This window comes from Equus caballus, chromosome 10 (assembly GCF_041296265.1).
Source record: "Equus caballus isolate H_3958 breed thoroughbred chromosome 10, TB-T2T, whole genome shotgun sequence".
Taxonomy (NCBI): Eukaryota; Metazoa; Chordata; class Mammalia; order Perissodactyla; family Equidae; genus Equus; species Equus caballus.
Window position 1 is genome coordinate 60617850 of NC_091693.1, and position 24202 is coordinate 60642051.

The following is a 24202-nucleotide window of genomic DNA, read 5'->3' on the forward strand; positions in this document are numbered from 1 at the left end:
TACTTGTTTATTCCTCTTTTCCTTCTGGAACTTGAAAACTAATCTTTTTGAAATATATAACTAATAAAATTTGTCACATATTTGTATTATAAAATGAGACTTTCTGAACCTTAGTTTCTCTCTCTTCAAGTCATTCTACATGCAATTATCATTTTAATGTCCATAAAAAATGTTTATCATATACTTGCTGTGTTTTCTAAACCAAAATTGTAAACCAAACTTTCATGCTGAATCTCACCCCAGATTTTCTATCCAAAAAAAATTCTCTAATGTTGGTTCTCTATCAAACATTAATCTCCAGTGTTTGGCTTCTATTTAGAACACATCACACTATTCATTCATTCTACACATATCTATTAAAATAATAGTAATTAATAATCTTAATTAATAATCTTAATATTTTCCTTCAAGATTCAAATAATCTAAAAGTGGAAGAGTACTAATGGTCAAATCATTTATTAGCAATATGGAAAGAACCATTTTTTTTGGCATCAAAATCACCTCTAGTGAAGACAAAATAAAATAAAACAGAACATGAAAACCAAAAATACACGTATTCAGTTCAGTATGCAGACCTCAGAAGGAATGCTTAAGGAAGAGTAGTTGATAGTTTGGCTAATATTTGGACATTGTTTTGCTGTCACGTATGCAAGATGAAGTTGATAGCTGTGTTAGTAGGACAATGGAAGATATTGTTTCAGAGACTCAGTGTTGGAAGAGAAAACATCTGAGTTGTTTGTGTAGGAGCAGAATTAGGGAATTTATTCGGTGTTGTGTTTTGTAGATCCTGCTTCACATATCCATGACACTTTTCTTAAAAATATCCAAACATAATATTCTTTGGGATGTGTGAATTATTGCTTCTTTTGTTTTTGCTTTGTACCTTAAATACACATCAAGGTGCTAAGCCCTGTTTCAAGAGGGTTTGCATAGCAAATATTGCTGCAAGTATCAATTCACATTTTATGTTTGTAGTTCTATTGAAAGATATGAAATGACAGAGTAGAGAGTGTAATAAATGTTGACTTATGATGGTGAAGTTCACCGAGAGAGATGGAAGAAGCGTCCAGTGGGCATAAGGGAAGGGATATATTTATTATTAGAAAATCTTTTTGCTAATTTTTGAAATCTAATTTTAAAATATAGCAGTCTTGCTCTTTTTCCTATTGTTTCAATCTCTTTTGATGTATTTAATCATTTCATATGTAAATATTTTACAGATTGTTTTATCATCTAGGCATGCTCATCTTCTCTTCTTCCTTTTGTTTTTCTGCTGTCTAACATTCATTGAGGATCATCTCCTGTGTTTTGTGAAGAAATCTCTTGGAACAGGCATGGTGTTATAGTGAGTGGTTGGGGATTCCTAGAGTTTTGACAGTCTTGGTACCTATTTTATGTTGACCAAGACTGCCTTAACATTCTCCTCAACTTGACTAAACTTTAGACAGGTTTCTTCCTGACTATAGCCTCTTGCCCTCCCTTTTCATAGACTGTTTACTTTAGAAAACCTGTAGTTGTAAATTCTTTCTCTTCTTCTTTGAGACATAAACTTTCTCCCAGACATTTGCCAGTTTTACAACCCAGGAATATCTTCTCCAGCTGCTGAGAGATACATCTTTGAAATGTAATCCTAAGGAAAGATAGTTTTCCTATTTCCCTGTCTCTGCGGGTGGATAGGAGCCTGACTTCAATAAGTATCAATTAGCAAACACAGATGACTATTCACCTTGACCAACCTTGCCACTAACATCCTCTAGTACTTTGACACCAGCTCATCCCAGTGCATAAAGTCTCTCTTGTGGCATTGAATTCAATCTCTCTCTCCAATTGCAATAGTCTTGAATAAAGACTTCCTTGCCTGTTTAACTTGTCCGGTGCAATTGTTCTTTGATAGTGTATACTTTTTGAGTTGATGGTACTTGGACAATAAGAGTTATAAACGTTTGGGTATAAACCTGCTTAAGCTACATTCAGGAGTTTTTGGATACTGGGGGTGGGGGTTGGGGAGGGAGTACTTTTCTCCCAGTTAAAGACTCTTGCCAAAAGTTCGATTTTTCTTCTTTGTCTTTTCAGTGAGTATCACTTCTTGAGGATGTTGGCTTTATTCAGGGGTGTCGTAACAGAAAACTGTACGTTGTTTCTATTTCTGCTGTGACTGCATTTGTCACCTCTTCCTCCTCTCAGCCAGGTTTCTATTTTCTATTTCTCATCTGCGTTTGAAATACAACATATTTAAAATCCATAGCTAATTCTAAATAAAAATCTGCTAATATCTATGCATATGCCTGGGGCTGATTTCCTTAGAACAAATTGTTAAATATATCTTTAATTTAGAAAAATTATGAAAACTGCATCTTTTTTTCATATATTCATAAAATTTCTAAGTATATATAGCTGTAAAGTCAGATTTATTAAAGTATAATTTAAATGCAGTAAAAATTCACTTCTTTTTGCTGCACCATTCTGTGTGTGCTAGTAAGTGCATACAGTTACCGAACCAGAAAAATCAAGAATTAGAATAGTTCCATGATAGCAAAAACTTTGCCTTCTATCCCTTTATAGTCAATCTGTTTCTCCCACATCAGCTTGTAAACTCCATTGATTTGTTTTCTATCCTTGTAATTTTGCCTTTTCAAGATGTTGTAAAAATAGAACATACACTGTGTAGAATTTGCACCTGGCTTTTGAGCCTGGCTTCATTTTGAGATTCATCTATCTTATTGAGTCTATCAGTTGTTAGTCCTTTGTTATTGCTGAGTAGTATTCCACTGTATGGATATACCATAATTCATTGACTCGTTCACCAATTGATAGATATTTGGGTTGTTTTTAGTCTTTGGTTATTACAAATAAAGAGATTATGTACATTCACATAGAAGTCTTTGTATTGGGCAAATAATATGAATAATAATTTTAATTAACTTTGCTCTATTTTTTTTCTGATAAAAACATATAAACATAAAAATTTCCAAAAGTAAGGCAGTTAATGGTGTTTCAATGTTAAGTCTAATGGCTTAATCCTAGATCTCTCATGTTCAAGCTGAACACATTTGGATAATTCTCTAAATTTTATGAGCCTCAGACTTCTAATTTTCAAAACTAGATTAAAACAACCTATTTGTTTGAAAGAGATGTTAAGAGAATCAAATGAGATAATATTTATAAAGACTCTCTGTAATCTCTCTTTTTCAGTCAACTAATACTTTCCAAGTGAGGAGTAACTAACATGTGTGAGTCCACACCACAATCATCTGGAAAATTAATCCAAGAAGGTTTATCTCAAATTTTGGGCAGATAAGCACCTAAACCATTGTGTAGATTTAAAAATCCTTTTCAGTATTTCAGTGATAGCCATTAACATTCTGCCTAGACTATATGAATGAACCCTTAGTTTGCAATGGTAAAACTACACCAATATGTGATACATCACAATAATGTAGGATTTCAATGGAACTACCACAGCCTAATGACTAGTAGAGTGACTTAGAAACACTTACATTTATTTAATGTTGAACCAGGTTACTACGCCCTATAAAACCCAGTTTTTAACATTTTCTAAACTTTAGACTAGAGTTAAGCCCATGACCTCATCATGTTCAATGTCAGTTGTCCATATTACAGATTTTTGATTTAAGTTTCTTTTAGCTTTGCTGAAATATCATGCTAAACCAGTTAGCAGGAGAAAGGAAACTACTTTTCAAATAATAATTCTTGGACTATCAATGCAAACTGTCTAGTTAATGACCAGGTATTAAGCCAATCCAGCCTGAAGAAGGTCATTCACATTCTTTCCAGCTCAACTTGTTTTGGTTGACTAGTTTAAACCCACGTCTACTAAGAAAAAGTCCTGTCAAAGTGAGCAGAGTATAAACTAATAACCAAAGGGCAATCAATCTGAAAGTATAGCCACTATCCAGATTGAATCTTTTACTCTGAAGATGATAAGATGCTGTTAACATACCAAAAAAGAGCAAAGTCTAAATGGTTAAAATAATGGATGGACCAGAACTGAATCAAGTGCTACCAAATGGGCTTCATAAAATGGCTTTTATTTTGCTCCCAGAAAATTACGATCCAAATATAGTATTTCAACTTATTTAATGTTTATTTCTACTATGATGAAGACTGTGAAAATAGCAGTAGGTAGATATTAAGTGAGAGAAAACTTGATTTCTAGGAAGTAGTGCCAAGGTCTTAATCATACTTATAGTAGATTCTCAAGAGTATAGTGGGTGTGTGGATCTTTATCTTTTGACCATAGTAAAATTTTGTCTGCTCTGTAACATTCTGTCAGTCATAACACAGCAAATCAGTAGATGTTACTTGGGATCTCATTTTTAATCTATAAGAAACCTTTTTTCTGGCCAAAAATTTAAATGGAATGTCAATCTTGGGTATTGCAGGAAGCCTACTGATAGATAGATGGATATGTTATCTAACCTTTTATACATCTGGGAGTAGACGATGCATGCAAATTAACTTATTTATTATAGTTCCTACTGGTTTGATAGATTTAATGGACGTGGGCAATTCTTTCTTGCTGTGTTATTGATAATTGCCCTTTTATTGCCATCTGGTATCTGTTTGCTTGTTTTAGTCCATTGTGCCTCCATAATATAATTAGTTAGCTTAACTCTAGATTGCCTATGGGTAACAAAATAGTTTTTCAAGAGTAATCCAGCAAAATCTTTTGTGTCTTTAGAATACAATGTTAGTTTTAGCAAATGTTCAGAATTTTTAGTAAAATTTTGAAACTAGCTGAGCATATTTTGGAACAACTCAAGGGAAACCATGATTAATCTACATGTTAGAGGTAGAGTTTAACTCGTTTATCTCTGTCTTCCAAAGTGTAACAGATTACATGTACTTTTATACCACCTGAAATGTTTATTTATTTTTTCTCTCCTATCTTTTAAGACCACATGATTTCAGGTCTCTTGTGCACAATATGAGATAAAAACAATGACTATAACCTTTGCGGATTGCAGGTCAAATCCTTATGTCTTATGAAATAATTTCTCTAAATTATTAATTTAAAATGTAAAACAATCCATAATATATTCTTTTTTTCTTTGTTTATTAAATGTCTGCATTTGGAATACTAAATTTGACACAGTAAATAGATGCTATTTTTAAAAATATATTTCATATGTATGTTGACATGGATTTAGTGGTCATATAAGCAATCATGAGAATAAAAGAAGCAATTAAGAACTAAAAGTACTAAATCCAAACATATAATAATGACAGAAAAATATTTGGGGATAGAAATCACATATAAATTAAGATATGTATTCTTTTTAAAAAAGCATAATTGAGAGGCTGGCCCCATGGCCTAGTGATTTAAGTTTGTCATGCTCCGCATCAGTGGCCTGGGTTCAGTTTCTGGGCGCAGACCTACACTACTTGTCAGCAACCATGCTGTGCTGGTGGCCCACATACAAAATAGAGGAAGATTGGCACAGATGTTAGCTCAGAGCAAATCTTCCTCAGCAAAAAGAAAAATAGCATAATTGAGAATGAATTAGGCTCTATGTAATTGAGATATTTTGAGTAAACAAGGTATTTTTTAAATAACAGAAGGAAAGAACACAGTGGTCAGAACACACTGAAATGAAAAGGAAAACATACACACATGAGAAAACAGACTGTTTACACGGGCTGTAAGGACTAGAGTAAAGATCGTACCCTTTAATAGGTTGAAACTGTGAGGTAGCAGTATATGTTGTTTGCATGTCTTGTCATGGAGGATTTAGAAGATTCTTCTTTTTTTAACACATGTTAGTAAATAGATATCTTCATAATACAGATATCTGCTAAACTATAGAATGTGACTAGTACTCCAAATGACTATAAGAAATTGTACATTGAAAATAGCCAGTCTTCATGTTTACATACATATATACCACAGGCAAAGATTTATAATGTTCCCATGAGTTTCCTCTAACACAGAGAAAAAGGGAAAATAAAATCAATTTCTATTTGCTAAGGTCTCTAGACATCATTTCAAGCTTATATAACAAGTAGAAGAATTCAAAAGAACATTATTACATACTGAGATGTCTGTTTAAAATTAGAAAATAATTGGCTTTTATTTGGGGCTAGAAAAAATAAAATTTTTCTTTGCTTGGTAGTAAGCTTCACTTCTTTTACTTTTGTAGTTTTAAGTTAGTACTTTTAAATTAAAAAGAAATCTAATATAATTATAAATATAATTTAAACAATATATAAATAATTAAAAAAACAAAATAAAAGTTCTCTTTCAATGAACCCCCAGTGTTTACTCCAACACCCCAGGCATAAAAACATTTGATGCAAAGCTTTCCAAATCTTTCTCAACATATATTGAACATTTTGTTCACATATACACATATGTAGGAAAGATGCAAAAATATAGGTTAAATTTTATGTTAAAAATAATAAGCTTTCTATTGTTGCAACTGAACTTCCCAGAAATAACCTCTTATAATACATGTATATATAAGTGTTCATATAATACCTATGCTTGGATTAAAGAACACAGTACATTGAACACCTATGGGCCCACCACCCAGCACAAGCAATTGGACATACCCACAATAGTTGCCTGCCTAATCTCATCACTAGAAGAAATTTTTCCTATGTTTATGTGTGTGTGTGTGTGTGTGTGAGAGGAAGATTGGCCCTGAGCTAACGTCTGTTGCCAATCTTCCTCTATTTTTTATGTGGGCTGCTGCCACTGTGTGGCTTGAAAGTGGTGCCAAGTCCGCAACTGGGATTCGAACCTGTGAACCACAGGCCACCAAAGCAGAGTGAGCAAACTTAACCACTACACCACCGGGTCGGCTCCCCCTTTATTTTCTGTTTCGTTTCTTTGCTTATACAATAGTTTAACATATGTGCACATTGCTTTCAAATATAAATGAAATTGAACTGTATGCATTTCTCCCTATATCATACTTTTTTTCATTATACTGTATGTGGGTTTTAGCTATGCTGCTTTAAATAGGTTCTGTTAATTAAGTTTTCACTGTTGTTAAATAAGTTGTAAAATTTCCTTTCTTATTCTATGGCATGGCACAATTTGGGGGCAATGTTTTCTTTTGAAGCTAACATGGCCAATTAATCCTTTAAAAAATTCTAAAAATGTAGGACTTTGTCAGGTGTAGGATGTTTTTTATTACTATTTTTATTGAGCATTAGTCAAATTACATTTTCCATTTCTTCTTTTCCATTTCTTCTTTTACTTAGCATTTTACATATTTCTCAAGGCATTATTTTATAGTTTGTTTCACTTGAAACTCAATGACATGTCATTTCATACCATTATTTTATTACTTAAAATCTCTTTTGTCCAAAATCATTCCAATATTTCACCATAATTTTGTCTTATATTTTGCTTATTTTAATAACCTTTATAAAAAAACAATTTCTGCAATAATCAGCACTATGATATTACACATACATTGTAATATATGCAAAATTTAGGCATACATCTAAAACCAAAAATAGGATGCAATCGTATGTCATAAAACTGTACTTTGTGAACAAAGATAGAACTTGAAAGATAGAAAGAAAGAGGGAACATGAAGGAAATATATTGTGATTTTTAATTTGCATGTATTTTATTTATTGGGGAGCCCACAGCACTGTGTACCATCTCAGAGGAATTCACCTACAAGTGGTTCACAAGAGGGAGAGAGAACACATGCAGCAGCACGCAAGTGAGACCAACCCTGTGTCCACCACGAGGGCCGTCCACAAAAAGATGGAGCATTTCAAGGTACCCCAGGACTGTGGCAGCCTTGGGCCAGGGTGCTCATGGCTGCTGCCATGCTGCCTTCAAGAGCATTTTGGTATTAGATGTTTTAGCTAATTGACTTTTCTTCTAGGAATGCAGGAAATTCAGTCTTGGTTTAATTTTAAAGTAATTTCAGAGCCCTTTGCTTGTGTTACTAAATCTCCTAATGCATGTTTTTAAGAGAAGTAGTTTAGAAAGTATTTATTCCTATTCTAAAAAAAATTTTAATCATAGTATTTTAACAAGGACTCAATTTTTGGGGGGAGGGGTAGGAAGTATGCATATTTATCTTTCTATTCTACTCTCAACAAATAATTTAGGCCTGATGCCAAGTTAATGTTTTTGACTTTCTTTTTGTATTTCTTCTTATGGTTCACCTAACTAATTCTTCTATTTCTTGAATTTAAGTCTTTTTCTTTCTTGGATAATGTTTTCATTAGATGAAAGGATCAGAAGTATTTGTTCATGTAAACTCTTGATCACATAACTGACTGATATTTTGGCTGAGTACACTCTATTTTGAATATTATAATCTATGTTTAGATTTGGCTTAAGCATTTATTGCAATTGAAATGAAAGGTTTGAAAGTGAACATAGCATATGTGTTAGAATGGGTTGTTGACAGTCTTAAAATTTCACGTTAAAAACTCTGGAAATAGTCAAATTTCTGATTCCAGAAAGATGGAATAGACATACTTTTCCCTGTCCTCCCATTATGTACAAAAAAAAAAAGCACCAAATCCCTGGATGGTATATATATTTATAAAGTAAACATAAGAAGATTCTAAAATGGAAGGAAGGAAGGTACACTTGCTAGGGCCATGGGGACCCAAGGAACAGAACTGTCATGAATTCCCTGGGCTTTCTTTTTGCCTCATATATCTCAAACTTGGAGCTGAAGAAGCTGGCAATCAGGAAACACCAACAGATACAGACAAAAAAAGACCCCAAAAAGCCTGCTCCTTCTAGCAAAAGGACCATAAAGCGGCAACCTAGCAGAACAAAACAAACCAAAAACCTTTTAGACATAACCACTCTACTTCACCAAAACACAGAAGAAACAGAGATGCCCCCTACCCCACACCGACAATGGCTCAGTGAGGAGCCTAGACATTGACACTGGTGAGGCTGTAGAAAGTTACCTCAACATTCTTGCTGGAGGACGTCAGACAGGCCAAGTGGATGGCTGGGATTTCATCTCCACTGGATGGAGAATATCACCAAACACTTGAAGAAGACACGAAATTAATTCCACACAATCTCTTTCAGAAGATGAGGGAAAGTTTCCCAATTTATTTAATGAAGCTAACATCACCTTGATACCAAAACCAGACAAAGACAGTACAAATAAAGCTGCAGACCATTATCCTTCATGGATAGAATCATAAAAATTCTTAACAAAATATTAGCAAATAGAATTCAGCAGTATACAAAAGGAAGTATATACCATGAACAAGTGGAGTTTATTCCTGGAATAAATCAATCCATGTAGTCCAGAATATTAACAGGCTAAAAAAGAAAAATCATATGATTATATCAACTCATAAATAAAAGCATTGAATAAAATTTAACACCAATTAATAATAAAAGCTGCCAGGAAAGTAGAAATAGAAGAGCACTTTCTAAACGTGGTAAAGAGTATCTGCTATCAACCTATAGTCATAATCTCACCTATTGAAGATGGACTGAATGATTTCTCCCTATGTTTGGGAACAAGGCAAGGATGCTCACTCTCACCACTCTTACTCAACATACTGCTGGAAGTTCTAGCCAGTGAAATAAGGCAAAGCAAGGAATAAAACACATACAGATCAAGAAGGAAGAAATAAAACTACCCCTATTTGTCAATGATACTATTGTTGATATAGTAAATCCCAAGAAGTTTGCAAAAAAAAGAAAAATTCCTGGAATTAATGAGTGAATTCAGTAAGGTTATGGGATGTAACATACATACATAAAAATAAATGTTATTTCTATATAGCAGAAACACAGCCATGAACACCAAAATTAAAAATATAATACCATTTACAATCACTCGAAAAGTTGAGTACTTTGATGCAAATCTAACAAAGCATGTACAGAATTTCTATACTGAAAAATACAGAATACTGATGAAAAATCAAAGAATATCTAAATAAATGGAGAGAGATACTGCCCTAATTGGTACATAGGTTTAATGCAGTTCCCATCAAAGTTCCAGCAATACTTTTTAATAAACGAAATTATTCTAAAATTTACATGGATGGAAAAGGAACTAGAATAGCTAAAACAATTTTGAGGATAAAGAAAGAATAAAGTGGAAGGGAGCATTCCACCTCTTTTCAAGACATATTGTAGAGCTTTTTTATGCAGTTTATTATATACAGTGAACAAGTAGTTTGGTATTGGTGAGGGATATACACATAGATCAATGGAGCACCATAGAGAATCAAGAAAGAGATCTATATAAATATACCCAATTGGCTTTTGATAAGGTGCAAAAGCAATTCAATGGAGGAAGGACAGCCTTTTCAACAAGTGCTCTTGGAGCAAGTGGACATTTATTAACTCCATATGGACCATGTACTAAATGTAAAGTGTAAAACTAAAACACTTTTAGAAAAAATAGTAGAAATCTCTTCAGAATCTCGGACTAGAGAGAGGGTTCTTAGATTGGACACCATAACATAAGCCATAACAGAAAAAATTGAAGAAATAGACTTTGTCAAAATTAAAAATTTTGCTCTGTGAAAGACCCTGTTATAAGGATGAAAGACAAGCTACAGATTGGAAGAAAATATTTGATGCATATCCAAAAAAGTATTAGTGTAGAGATTATATAAACAATTTCCAAAACTCAACAATAAAAATAAAAATCTAGCTATGTAATGGGTAAAAGAAAAAAGAAACATTTCAACAAAGAGGCTATCCAGATAACAGGCACATGAAGAGATGTTCAACATTATTAGTCATCAGGGAAATGCAAATTAGAACCACAATGAAATATCACTAGATATTTATCAGAGAAGCTAAAATAAAAAATACTAACAGCACCTAATCCAGGCAAGGAGGCAGAGCAACTGGACCACTTATGCATTTCTGGTGGGAGTACAAAAGAGTACAGTCACTCTGTAAAATAGTTCAGCAGGTTCTTAAAACCAAACTAAAGTAAACTAAACATGCAGCTAACATATGACCCAGCACTTGTCCTCCTGGACATTTATCCGAGAGAAATGAAAATTTATGTTAACATAAAAACCTGTACATAAATGTATACAGCAGCCTTATTCATAATAGCCCCCAACTAGAAACAACCCAGGTACCATCAACAGGTGAATGGGTAAATGAAATGTGGTAGATCTGTGTAATGGAATACTACTCAACAGTAAAAAAGGAAGGGACTATTGACACACACCACAAGTTAGATCAATCTGCAGAGAATTATGCTGTGTGAAAAAAGCCGGTTCCCAAAAGTAATATATTGTGTGTTCTCACTTACGTTCTTGAAATGTCAAGATTATAGAAATGGAGAACAAACTAATGGTTGCCAGAGATGAAGGAGTGGGTGAAGGTGGGAGAGAAGTAAATATGGCTATAAAAGGGCAAAATGAGGGATGCTTGTAATGGTGGAATTGCTCAGTATTTTAATTGTTATAAAAATATCCTAGTCGTGATGTTTCACTGTAGTTTTGCAAAATGTTACTATTTAGGGATCCTGGATAAAGGGTAGATGGTACTTTATTTTTTCTTATACCCACATGTGAAGCTACAATTATCTCAAATTTTTGTTTTCAAAAAGTTTAATTTTTGACAATGCATGTAGACTCTTTTCTGCTTGATAAAGAATAAACTATTTTCAAGACTCAAGTTAAATGTCAGCCTTTCTCTGAAGCTCTCTCTCCAATTGGCTGTCAGTAATAGTGACGATGTTCCTTTTCTGACTTATGCCTAACTTCTTGTGGTTGACCATGTCCAGATCTTCTTTAAGTCTAATGATACAAGAAGAAATGAAATCCTAGAGTATATAATTAAGGTGAGATAAAACTTTTCTTATTTGGTAGTAGACAGACCTTGAGTACTGACATGGCACCTCCTTTACCAGTGGAACAAAAGGCAGTGAGGACAACCCTATGGCCTCTTCTGTGCTGGTAAGTATCTCTTTTCACACAATGGCTCTTACCACTTAACACAGGTTTACCGATAGGAGCAAATGGCAAGGAACTGAAAGAAGAGCCGTGCTACTCACTTGTATTTATTGAAAATTTAACCGAAGAACATAAAAATCAACAATACAAAGAGATTAATGCACCGTATGTTCATCACAGCATTATTCACAATAGCCAAGATGTGGAAGCCACCCAAGTGCCCGTTGACTAATGAATGGATCAACAAGATGAATGGATAAACAGACACACACACAGTGGAATACTACTCAGACATAAAAAAGACAAAATAGTCCCATTTGCAACAACATGTATGGACCTTGTGGGTATTATGTTAAGTGAAATAAGCCAGACAAGGACAAACATCATATGATTTCACTCTTTTGTGGAAGATAAACAAACACATGGGTAAAGAGAATGTATTAGTGGCTACCAGAGGAGAAGGGTTGGGGGGTGTGAGTGAAAGATTAAAGGGCACATATGTATAGGGACAGATAAAAACTAGACTATTGGTAGTAAGCACAATGTGGTCTATATAGAAACTGATATATAATAATGTACACCTGAAAGTACACAATATTACAAACCAATATGACCTCAATAAAATAGTTAAAAAATAAAAGAAAGGAAAACCCTTTGTACTTCTAGTTTGCAGATTTGATCATATACCAAAGTAGAAACCACCTAATCCTTGTTAAATTCGGCATTCTTGATGCTTTTTAAAACGCACCATGCCATCTTTGTCTAGCCTACCCCACTTCCATCAGAACACAAGTGAATCTGTATTACTCTGTTGCTTTTCAGTTTTGAAGTGTTGATTTATACCTCTGGTTATACTATACTGTCAATTCTCTAAGAACAGAGACTCTGTGATATATTCCAGCAATCGTAGGACATATTCTCAAAACTGCCGATGTGTTTTAAAGACTTGGGAAAACTGGTTTTTGCCTTACAAGCACTGTGACTTTATTTTTTCTGTAATGTGAATATTTTAAGAATGCATTACACTTTATTATTCTTCTGCCTCTCTGCATAAACAAGCAGACACATACATATTCTCTTATCTCCTGTCTGCCTTTTTTCTTACATAAGAAGTAGGGTGTGTAGATACTCCTTTCACATAGCATTTTTTTTTACTTAACCAATATTTGCCGGAAAACATTACAAATAAAATCTTCCCCCTTTTTTAAGTCTGCAGAGTACCATAGTTTATTGAACAATTCTCCTATGAATGAGCATTTGATTTCTTTCCAATGTTTTGAATAACACAACGTTGTCATGAATAATGTGGTGCAGACATTTTTGTATGGCTGCTTATACACCTTCAGGATAAAATTCCCCAAAGTGGGATGCCTGAGTCAAAAGGGACATGCATGTGTAGTTTTGTTAAATATTGCCAAATTTCTTTCCAAAATACTTGGCACCCGTTTGCATGCTGACCAGCCAAATATGAGAGTCCCTGTTTCCCCAAAGCCTTGCCAAAGGAATGTGTTCTCATACTTTTTAATTTTTACCAATCTGTTCCGGGAGATGTGGTATCTCACTGTGGTGTTACACATTTGTATTTTATCTAATTGTAAGATTGAACATCTTTTAATATGTTTATGAGACATTTTGGGATAATTTTAAATGAAATTTTTGGTCATTTTTACTCTATATATACCTAGAGTATATATATTGATACATATATAGGGGTTCATGTATTATATATATATTTATATCTATATGGCAAATATTTTCTCCCAGTTTGTTGTTGGTGTTTATGCACTGCAAGTTAACTTTTGTGTTGCATATTTCTTTAAACTTTTATGTAATCCACTTTATCAAAAGAGTTTACTTTCATGTTTAGAACACTCTTCTCTACATCTGAGTTCTAGAGGAATTCATCCATGTTGTCTTCTAATATTGTATGGTTTCTTTTTTTATCTTTAGACCTTTAGATCCTTGATCCATTTGGAGTTTATTCCATTCTTGTGTCTGTGGTATTGTTAATTTTTTTCTTTTTTAAAATAAAAATTTAGAAAACTCTGATTTGAAAAAGGAAATATAAACATCTATTATAGTTCCCAAAGAAGTCGTTTAATTTTTTATAATATGTCCATTAAGATATTTAGTGGGTGTGTTTCTGCATGTGTCTCTTGTGCATATTTAATTTTATTTCTTGATTTCTTCCACTTACCAACTTCCTATGAATGTTTAATTATTTTGGATTTTTTTTTCTGAAACAAAGTGTTTTAAGGTATGCATAACATCCTGTCATAACTGTCTCCTAAGTTTTATACCTACTTCCCTAATTGGAAGTGTACATTTATTATCTTTCTTTACTACTAAAAATATTTTCTAAAAGATCATCTTTACGTAGAAATCTTTATGTATACATGGCATCTAGAAAATATAATAAAGGAGAATTAACCCTTAATTATATGAAGAAAAAGTCATAATTAAAGAACTTCTTGTTTTAAAAATATACCTTAAAAGAAAATATTACATTTATAGACATTAGGTGGTTATTTAGGAGGAAAATATTTAACAACAGACATTATTCAGTTTCCTACATAGATGATTGACAAGGAAATGGTAGGGAAGATAGCCTCCATCACATTTTTGCTTGGGAAAAGATCACTTTCCTCAGCCAAGTTTTAAATGAGTTGCAATGAACATCTACTACTCAGCATATTCCAGTGTTAGGCAATTATCTTGCTGGAATTATGCAATCTGACATATAGAAATCAGGATAATATGAGGAGAGAAATTATTGCATAGGCAGTATAAATCAACAAGACTAAGAGAAAGCTGAGAAACAGGAGTGAAAAAAAGTACTAAAACATAGTGAACAGTATGACAAAAAATAGATACATGGTATGTGGCATTTGTATTAATAGAATGCCTAGACTAATTCTTTTCTTAAGTCACTCTCCATCAATGTCTTAATTTTTGAAAACTCTTCCAGTATACTGACAGACGTGTAACAATGCGTAAGGACACAAAACTATCTACCATCTATTTTTAAAACGCAAGGATGCCTTTATTTTTGATTGTGGAACAAATGAATAAATGCTCATTGTATAATTTTGAATTCAAGCTTCTCAATTCGGATATATTTATAAGTTTAGAGAGTACTGGTATGAGTATAGAACATTAGGCTAAAATATTTATTACTTACTTCACTTAATAAATACTGAATGTACAAAATTTAGATAAAAGCCTAAAAGAAAGACTGTTAGAGTAAAACATTTTTTTCTTAAAATGTTTTTCTTCTGGCTTTTTAAGAACAATAATTTATTTCTCAATTTTAAGCTTTTTTGACTTAAGCTGATTTTTAAATCATAGGATAAGAAGAGAAGGAGGTGACTAGGTAGCAGTTTGGGTAAACAGAGAGTGAATATGTATCTTCTAACTTATTTTCAGTGATGTATTACAGATTAGCTTTCTACTTATCTAAGGAAAAATAATTCCGTCTTTCCACTGCTATTCCCAGAGCATAATATTTTTAAACATCTTAAACAAGAACATCTTTTACTTCTACTTCATTCCCATAATTGTAGAAATGGCAGTACAATCCTTCGAAATAGGATAACACGTGGCTCCAAGGAAATTGTCAACATTTTTAATGAGTTTTAGTTAAAGATGCCCTATTAAATTAACTTGTATATCTCTTCTCCTTCCCAAGACCCTAATAAAATCATAGAAACAAATTAATAAAGGTATTGATCCATAACAATAAACAATATTGGAAAAGATTATTAGTTAATGCTTGATTTCGAAGAGTTACTTGACAAAGGAAGTCTGGTGGTTCAATGGTGACTGATGCAGCAATTTGAAGAAGTATAGGCCAAATTTATGCATACAAGATCCATAGGCATGGAGTAAGCCCAATTCTCACACAAACGCTGTGGACATGGAATCTGAAAATCAAGTAAAAAGGAGGACAACAATAGGAAGTGGAACTTACAACGGGAGGTTAGTTGAAACTTGTCATACAAATTGTTAGTTCACTCATCTTCTTATTTAGAATGACCTGAAGCCAGTATTGTATTTTCCACAGGCCAAAAAGAAATGGTTTTCTCTGTAAATTAAAGCAGTTATCTGGAGGAGTTACAGAACAGTTGGGATGGATGGTGAGACCAATGGAGTAAATCTTATTCTGCTGGATCATAGGAAGCCCAATAGAAGTTACAGCTTCACACTCACTTTTTCTTTGGAAAGAATAGGCATTTGGAGAAGGCCAATTCCAAATTTGGGAGGGGGGCAGATTTTTTCCACATGTAAGAATGTCCGGCACCTGCCACACTGTTTACCAAAATCAGACTAAAGATTCTCAATCGAAAAGAGTAAAAATATTGGTACCTATCTCACAGGGCAGTTGTGTGGATTAAATTAGCTAAAATATTAAAGAAAACATGCTTATATGGAAAGGAACATTATGAGCACTGAAAGAGTGTTAGCTGTTTTTATTCACAGGGCTCTCCAATAATTGTGACAACCAAAAGGGATCCCAAATATTTTTGAATACTTACTGAGGACACTTAACCAGGCTCAAATGCGGAACCTTCCTGTCAGCAAGTCTGGTCCTTTCACCTAATGTTTATGGTAGGATTTCTATTACTGCATCATTAAATATGTTTAGACAATCAAGAATCACCAGATATTTGAGGAACCCTCGCAACATGAAAGAGAAAGAGAAAAGAAAAATCAAAAGGGGGGGAATCACAAGGGAAAACTAAAACTAAAAAATAAAAGAAAAACAAACAAGAAAATTTCAAGTATCAATAAAATTAGGGTAGATTGTGTTAAAGATGCATACGAAAATCTTAGAAAAATCACTAAAAATTAGTTATTATGTTGACATTCAATATAGAATAACTGCATAATAAAGATAAGCAATTAATGTAAAAGACATGAAATAGGGAAAAAACAAAAAATGAAATTAAGTAGTGAAATGGTAGTGTTAAAATCAACCATATTGTTAATAACATTGAAAGCAAATGGGATGAACAATACAATTAAAATTTAAAATTTCTTAGAAAAGATAGAACCAAACACAATACTGTCTAAAAGAAACCCTTATATAAATACAAATATACAGAATGGTTAAAAGCAAAATGATGGAAAATGACACACCATACAGACCTAATCATGAGAAAACTCAATAAATGTGATTAATATGAGACTAGAGAGACTCCAGGAGCAGGAATAATATCAGGAGTTAACCCTCAAAAGAAATATTTAGAAATGTGTTATGTAGGACATGGAAATTTGTCTGGGAAGGGGTAAGGCAGGATCCAATTCCTTTATTATGAACTTTTCTTATTCTTTGATTCTTTATGATTATGAAAATGTATTACATTAATAAAAATAAATAAATGTATAAATTAGAGTTTATGAGAAGAAATTTCCAGAATAAGTGCAATATTTAAAGATCTGAAGGCAACTCACCAAAGAAATGGCTGAAAGAGTGATACTTAAAGTTAGACTTAATGAGGAGAGGAGATTTTATTTTTATTTTCATTAGCCTTTGAGTAATATCTATTTCTTAAAACATACATATATTGTATTGATAATTAAAAATGCTCAGAACTATTTTCTTTCTGGTAGAGAGGTTAGAAACCTACTAGAAGGCATACTAGCAGACTCCAGCAACATCTTCCTCGACAGTAATATATGGGTTGACCATATAGTTAAGAAAAACTCCCAAAAAGTGTTTCTGTTGTAAACAAATTTTTATGAATTTACAGTTTATTTGAAATGCTGCTCAAATTGGTTTGTTTGCAACTGAATAAATAATTTACAGATTTCTTTTGAAGTGAAAATTGTCTTTAGAAAATGATCCAAGCTCAGAGCCTTGCTAAATAGTTTGAAAAAAGCCTTATGGAATTAATAAGTGACTAAAAATGCCATAAGCCAATCATGTTACTATGTGCATTCAAAGGTAAAATTTTTATCTTTATTCAAGTTTTGTTTATTTTATATTATTCATTATAACTATCGAGGAAAAATTAAATATTGCAAGAATATTTCAAGATTTCCTTTTTCTGTTTTCAGATTTACAGGTAAATTGAACACCTGCAATCTATTCTGTATGAAAATATCTCTGGTGGGTCTTCTATTCAACTCTCCTGTGAGTGAGTCTTAGACGAACCAGGTAGAACTCATTTGCTCATTCCAGTAACAATTTGGTAAATAATCACTCAAAAGTTTGCTGATTATAATTTGCTATAGAAAACAAATGGTGCAGTAGAGTTCCAAGAGAAGACTTTAATCAAGCAAACAAATATTATCACATTAAATTTCTAGAAAATTTTTCATTATGCCACTGGTAATATATCAAATCAGAGAAATGATAGGAACTTTCATTAATCATCTAACTGACTTTATTTTCATATAAATCCTGAGATAAACTATCAGAAATGTGTACTTGAGTGTTTTCTTCTAGAGAAATTTAAGGATAAGTTTTTTTAAATCCTCAGAGGTATTTTGCAGAATTGTTTTTCAGCTTGGTGGACTATGTTATTTCTAGTTTACAATATCTTTATTTCCTGTGTTGACAGAAACGAATAGCTAATTTTCTCATTTATATTCCATGAATTTTCATGATACCTGATGAATATATTTCTCACATTAATCCTCAAAATAATTGAAAGTCTTTACTGATTTTATTTTTATTTTCTGAATGATTCTAACAGAAATTTCTAGTACCTACGCTTGAACTATACATTTTCTTTCTATTGTAATCCTCTATATTTTGCTTATATGATCAAAATTGAAAAACAATAAAGGTTGACTTCATGGGTGCTTTCTTTCTCTCTCTAAAACCAGCCTAAATACTATCTTTCTTTATGTAAATATAGTAAAGGAGTAGCTGGCTTTGAACTTGTTCCTAGCTTCTGCCTGGGAAAAACCCATCCTTTGGCAGCTAACATTACACCAGGGCTTATTCAGGGAACTATAATGAAACCATCACATATGGTGAGCAGACTGTAAATGGAGCAGGTACCCAACCTCTTCCAACCCATATGAGCTATTATTTAGATTGATCGTATTCCCAAAGTTGTTACACATTTAATATCAACATTGAATCAAAATAAAGGAGAGCAATAGTGTTCCTAAGGCCGGTATCTTGAAGATCAGTGCACTTGAGAAGTTGGCACTTGAGGAGTTCCTTCCCATATGTTCAGAGAATTGGTGAGGATAGTCTTTGCTTTGAGCCTGTTATTGTGTTTTTACCATTTAAAGTGCTCCAGTAAAAGAGCACAACAGTACCCCTGAGAAATAGGTAACATCTTCCACTGCCAAGAACAAGCAATGTGGAGGTATTTGGAGGATTTAAAAAAAAATCTATAATTATCAAATTGTAAAGGGGAAAATCCCTCTTAAAAACTTAACAGCTTTCCTTAATGCTTTGTCCTGATTTGGAGCCAAATAAATTGAACTGTATTATAGAAAGACTTATCAAAATAAGCATTCCAGTACATTCATGCATATGTACTAACAGCAATCAGTTGGTTCCAGGTGATTGCATGGGTTTGTTTGCTTTTTTTCATTTAATTGAAACATGAAGGACGTCTGCCTAAATAAACATGATAGTGGACTTGTTGACCACCAGCCAAGTTAAAAGCTCTTAGTGCCAGTCAAAAAATTCTTACTTTAATATAGATGAAAAATAAATCTCATTATTTGAATGGATTAGGCCTTGGTTAGTTGCATAAGAAACTGACAGAACACTCTCTGAAATAATTTGGAATTTGATGTGTCTATTGAAGAAGACAGACTTTTCTCAACTTCCTCGTGTATTCTCTTTATTTTTCTACACTTTTTTACACAAAATACTGGACAAAACTGAGAGAGTCATTGGGAAGGTTTGCAAACTGATGTCTACGCCTTCCATTTCTTCTTATTTCATATATGAATGCATATGTTCATGAGTTTTCTGTTGTTTTATTTCCTTTCTGCCTTGGAAGTGTGGTACCCAAAGCCACACTAGGGATAGTCTTCCCAGATTCTCCCTCTCCTCCTCCTAGGCATGGCCAACAGCTGTCCATGCACAGATTTGGGAAGGTCTCTCTGAACCTACAGCAGTGAAATCTGTGTCCTCATCCAAGATGATGATTGAGTTTCCTGTAATGAGGCAACACTCTTATTTAAAGATGAAAGAAAGTAGAAGATATCTCTTCTCTCTTTACTACCTACTCTTCTCCTGTTTCAGGCCATTATTGTCTTTCTCCCTTTGACTGCCACTGCCAGTTTTGCTACATGGCCCCAATCACTACATCATACCTATTTCACACATTCATTCTGTCTATATGCTCAACGTTATGTTTCTAAAACAAACTGGAGTATATGTTTCTCTTGTGTTTAAAGGTTGTCTCGTTTTCCAATTGCCTCTACAGCCAAGTCCAAAGTCTTAATTTAAGATAGAAAACCTTCCAAAGATTAGTTCTCAGTTATAAGTTCATATTCACTATATTATTTTCGTCTTTCAAAATATACATGTATAACAACCACACCTAGAAATTCAATGGTTTCAAGACCATTCTATCTAGATCTATCTAGATCACAGTTCTGTCCTCTTGGACAAGTTGCTCATTGTTTTTTGAATATCTTTTTCCTTTCATTGTTGTCTGGTTAATTATTATACATTCCTTTAAAATCTGTTCAAATAGTAGCTCCTTTGTGAAGCGATGTTGCTTCCTGTACATAACTGGTCTCTTATCGGTGCTCTCACAGGCACTCCATATGTGATTCCCTCACACAGACTTTTCCAGAGGCATCACAATTATTTTTAAGCCTTATTTTCGTCTGTGAAACTTTGAAGTCCTCCAGAGCAAGAGCTGTGCCTTATCCTTCTTTGTATATTTACTACCTAAAATAGCCTGTGGTGTGTGGTAGATTCTCAGCATGGTGTGTGGTAGATTTTCTCCCCTTGTGTATGCAGATTGGCACAGCCTGAAAGCATTGTGAAACAGATATATCAGATCCTGTAGGATACGGGAAGCGTGAAGCCATTGGATGTTTAATTGTGGCAGTGTGGGTTTAGAAAGAAAAAGAGTGGGAAGAGGGAGCATATAAGGAGCGCCCAAAATAGTATTTTTTTTCTAGTTCAGAATTTACTTAAGTGCAGAGACATTCACCACAGAACAGAGGATTACTTAAGCAATATGTTGACAGAAAGTGAGATCAAAAATATAAAATCCCTCATTCTTCTGTGTGTGCCATTTTAAACCAAAGGGGACAAGACAATATTTTCTTAAATATGATTGGGTTAAATAAGGAGAATTAATGTCAAACGTTGAGGACACAAAGCTACTCTGTGTGTGTGTGTGTGTGTGTGTGTGTTAGGCTATTTTTGGTGTTAGATATTCTAAGTGAGAAAACAATGTAAGGAAACATTCCCATAAATATTCATTCCAGCAGTGCATCTGAGTTAAGAGTAAAATAACAGCAATTGAAATTTTATACAAAATTATAACATTTGAGATAGTCTTGGAAATAAGAACATAAAGACCTGACTAATATATACTTAAATACTTTCAATACTTATATTTTTGATTCAGTATTTCTGCTGCTAAGCATTTATGCTGATGGACCAGTTAAAATGTACAAAAAGTTTTATGTAGAAGAGTTTATTTGAAACAGTATTTATAAAACTGTTCAGATAGAACATAGTAAATCTAATAATAGAAGACCGATTAAGTAAAACATGCAGTGCTTAGTACAATTGGTTATTTTTTAGCCATTAAAATTCACATTATATAAGAATATTCAATAACATGAGACTGTATATGTTATTATCATAGCATATAAACTCTGAATGAGAGATTGTGACAACATAGTCAACTAAACACAGATTTGCCTCCTCATATCTCATGAAATGAGAAAGCATATTTTTAATAAAAGTTAAGTCAATAACAGGCTTGGGAAACAGCATAATGCATATCAATTGTCCACAGAATTAGGAAACTCCCTGAAAGATAGAAAATGGATAATAGAAAACCTATGAATAACCAACAGGAGGAAAACAAACACCAGTATACACACAGGAGAACACTATTACAGAAGACTATTACGGACCAGGAGGTAGACAAGACTGATGTAGCATCTGTCATAGACCCAGAGTTAACTCAAGAGTTCACAAAATGAAGAGTGGCAGCGATTTCTTTGAAAAAAATATGTTTTACAGAAACTTAGCAGAACAAGCACCATTCCACCTCATGCACATGCCATGTGTAACCAACAACAAGCAGCAGTGGCTTTTGTTCATACACTACAGCGTTGAGTATGGACTCTGGAGATTGAAGGTGTCCAGACTGTCCGCCAGTGAGTTACTGCCTTTAGGGCCTAGAAAGCACAGGGAAGAAATTAATAAAAATAAAAGTAGAAAACCCTTAAATTGCAATAGAACTTTGAACTAGAACTCAATCGAAATAAACAATAGCATCAATAAAATTCTGGCAGATATAACAGGAAGAAACCACAAAAAAGGCGCTGTGAAAAAAATGCAAAATAAATATAATCACAGATACAAAACTAGAGACATCAAGGAGATTAAAAACTTAAAAATTTCTATGCTGTCTTATTCAGATAAGTTTGCAATCATGTTGAAATGGTTGTTTCTTAATGCTTCATGCTTCATTTTCTTATTTTAAGGCCTCGTATTATAGACTGAATGTTCGTGTCTCCCCCAAATTTATATATTGAAATCCTAACTCTCAATGTGATGGTATTAGGAGGTGAGGCCTTTGGGAAGTGCAAAGGTCATGAGGGTAGAGGCCACATGAATGAGATTAGTGTCCTTATAAAAGAGACCCCAGAGAGCTCTGTCACCCATTCCACTATATGAAGGTGCAATGAGAAGACGGCTGTCTTTGAACCAGGAAACAAGCCCTCACCAGCCACAGGATGTGCTGTGCCTCTTCATCTTTATAGATAGCTGTTTAATTCTATGTTCATCTAAAAAAGATTTGGTTAACTAAAGTAGATATTTTAGTTATTTTAAATTTAATTTCAAGTCAATTAAATCAATTAAATGCCCATTATATTTCAGATACAGTTCTTGACTACCCCTCACTAAAGAGTTATAATTTCATTAGAAAGAAGAAAAATTATGGACAAACAAATAACATCCACTTTATGTGATAGATGTACATTATCTTTTAACTAGATATTAGAGCAAGCTGATGTGTTTAAGTTTCAAAGGGCATTTATAATTTTACCACAGAACTTTTCTATAATTAATAGAACTGTTGATATGTTTCAACATTTGCATAAATTAACTTTATACTGCTTAGCCTTTTGCAACTTCTTTTTTTCTTAACATAAGTCTTTTGTGATTTGTCTATTTTTGTGAATGTAAAACAGACTCATCTATTTCTCATTGCTTTTATTAGTCTTTATATTATACGACATTTAAAATATCCATTTAAGTTTTTCTCATTCTCTTAATATAAAAATTTTGCAGTGAACATTCTTGTTTACATCCTTGTGCATACATGTGAGACCTCTATGGAACTGCTTTTATTTATTCATTGATTGATTGCTGTTGTTGTTGTCTTGGCACACACACAAGGATAGACAATATATTTATATCATATTTGCAAATTGCATTTAGGAAGTTCTTCTTAATAGTCCCATACTCAGAAGTGGAATATCTGAGTCCTAGATGTTAGTTACAACATAGTTTTAATAATCTACACTCATTTCTATATACTTACTCAAAATTTGACATTACCAAACTTTTAATTTGCCAGATTGATAGGTGTGAAAGAATACACATTTTTAATTTTAATTTTACAACTCTGATTAATAGGGCCTTAAATATTTTTCAAATATCTTCTCCATTCTGACTTATTTAGCTAATATGTAATGTAGTGGCACAGATGCTTTTTGAAATAGAAGCTTAATTATTGTTTTAATGTACTTAAATATTAAAGTTCCACTTGCATTTATTCTGCCTTGAATATCTCATGCTTAGTCTTAGGCAGACACTTTAAATTTGGATCTCAGGTATATGATCAGAGTCAGGTGCTCACCCTGGTTGTTCCACCCCTAGAAGTTACCCCATTCCTCCTTTGAGTCCTGTAGTGACCTTAGGTGGAAATCAAAAGAGAATGTAGGCTGTCAAGAGTCTTAAGCAAAGCTCGAAGCGACAAGGAAGAAAGAACCCAGGCACTCCACGGGTTTGAGCTTGTCACTAAGTACATTCTCAAGGGGTTCCAGTTTGTTCCTCATCTTCCCTTCCTGACTGCCTGCCCTGTGGGCTTTCAGCTTGCTTAACCAGCCCCCA